The 2,240-nt window shown below is 43.8% G+C and overlaps 1 non-coding gene across 1 annotated transcript; it reads right to left on the bottom strand.

Moving 5' to 3' along the window:
* Positions 1 to 1,405: 1,405 nt before the first annotated feature.
* Positions 1,406 to 1,497, bottom strand: Trnai-uau (transfer RNA isoleucine (anticodon UAU)). The gene is given in 2 exon segments: positions 1,406 to 1,441; positions 1,460 to 1,497. It is a non-coding gene; the product is annotated as a tRNA-Ile (tRNA).
* Positions 1,498 to 2,240: the final 743 nt, after the last annotated feature.

The raw sequence follows: 2,240 nt of genomic DNA, 5'->3' as shown, positions 1-2,240 counted from the left end.
AGTGAGGATCCACCAGGTGTCGCTTGTGTGCAGTAGGATATCACCTACTGCGACAATAGAGGATTCCACCTGCGACTGTTACCACTAGGACTCGAACCAATGCAATTTAGATCGATGACTGACCAACCGTACGTCACTGGCTGTAACTATTGGGATTGAGTCTCGTCATCGATCGAGTCGGTCACATGATATCACTACTTACTCTTACACAATTCCGCTCGGTAAAACATGCATCCAATTTCACTGAGACTTAACGGAAAGTAGTCATTATAAAACAGTGATTTGATATTCGAGTAATAAAACGAGGCAGCAGAAGACGAGCCCCGGGGCAGTAAAACCGTCTGTCTATCGGCGCGCACCCGTCTAATACACTCATCTGCTCAATCTACAGTTAGCGACGTCGGCGATAAAAATGTTCATTATCCTCCGCGTTAATAGCTGCGCGCAGACTCGACGGACCCGAAAACGGTAATGAACGAAAATAAAAGATTTTGATGGTGAAGATCTATCATATATTTTTTTTGTTCTCTATTTTGTGTCATATGGGTTCACCTGCCGCGCGGAGGAGTGTCCGTTGGCAGAGTTAAGCGATGTCATCAGGTTCGAATCCCAGTCGCGGAGGAACGTGGTAGAGTCTCACGTTGTCATCAGGTTCGAATCCCTGCCGAGGGAGAAATGTGGCAGTCTCACGATGTCATCAGGTTCGAATCCCTGTCCAGGGTGAACGTGATAGAGTCTCACGATGTCATCAGGTTCGGATCCCTCCCCAGGGGGAACGTGATAGAGTCTCACGATGTCATCAGGTTCGAATCCCTCCCCAGGGGGAACGTGATAGTGTCTCACGATGTCATCAGGTTCGAATCTCTTCAGAGGGATGTGTCTACTAGGGGCAGGGGTTTGTACTGTGACAGAGTCTCACGATGCGGCAAAGTTTCTTTTTAAACATTTTCATATATCCATGTACGAAAATATACAATAAAAAAAAACATATACTATTTTTTCAAGCGTGATTATGGTCTACGCAGTGAGCGACAGCTGAAACCGGTATGACATGATTTTCCGTTTAGATTCGTCGCACAACAAGTCGCTTTTCGTCGAGTTCGTATGAATCATATTCTAGTTAACAGCACAGCGTCTTAGAATATCGTTCTCACTGGAGGCACGAATTGAAACCACTTGTCGACTTGTAGTTTAGCTAATCTTAGCTAATCCGGTAGGCGGTCCACCACCTGGACCGGTGCACCGAACCACGGATGTTACGTTTGCCGGACGACTGCTCTAAGGGTTCGAGTAAAATGATGTTTACTCTTCTAAATCATACAGCTAATCTAAACACTTAAGACCGGAATTGAAGATTCAAAATTAACAATTTAAGAATGGTCGGTGCTGACTAAAAAATGATCGTTGCCCCAGGAGAGGCTCGAACTCTCAACCTCCGCATAGCTCAGCCACGACTGTCTATAAGTACGGCGCGCTAACCGATTGTGCCACTGGGGCTCGATATGTTACATGAATAACCAGTGACCATTCAAAGACCATTTTCAGTAAGTTTCATCGATGATGTCTCGTTTATCTTTTCCGCATATATTCCCAGTAGTATAGCTAAGAGTGGTCATAAGGTTTTTAGGTTTGCTATAGAATTTAAATGGTATTTGACTGATCGTAAATCTAAGCGATTTTGCAACTGGCAATTGGTTCTTGGAGTTTATACCGGCTATAGAAAATAAAATAACTTTTTAATGTTGAGTTTCAATGAACTGGATTTTGGATAAGATACTTGCACGCGGTTTCGCTGGCTCTGTGCCAAGAAAAAAGATAATGCATAAACCAGAAGTGTACGCGCTTGTGGAATGATTGAATAGCCTACTTTCTTGGTGGGGGGTCAATAAACCTATTAACAAACTCGCTGATTCAGTGATAACACGAAACGTGAATCGGGCAGGTAGATAAATTAAAATCTATTCCAATTTCAATTTTAACGAGTCACTAGCAGACGATGTGTCGTCTGTCCGTAATCAACTTCCATCTGAATTCTCAACAAATATCCCGTCAAATTAAACCCACACAACTGTGGAACTGGATCCAGAGTCAAATTAGACCCAAACAACTGTGGAACTGGATCCAGAGTCAAATTAGACCCAAACAACTGTGGAACTGGATCCAGAGTCAAATTAGACCCAAACAACTGTGGAACTGGGTCCAAATTTAACCCACTCAACTGCTGAACTGGGTCCAGAGTC

The sequence above is a fragment of the Tubulanus polymorphus genome, chromosome 10 (assembly GCF_964204645.1).
Source record: "Tubulanus polymorphus chromosome 10, tnTubPoly1.2, whole genome shotgun sequence".
NCBI classification, from domain to species: domain Eukaryota; kingdom Metazoa; phylum Nemertea; class Palaeonemertea; order Tubulaniformes; family Tubulanidae; genus Tubulanus; species Tubulanus polymorphus.
This window is presented reverse-complemented; position numbering and strand designations above follow the sequence as displayed.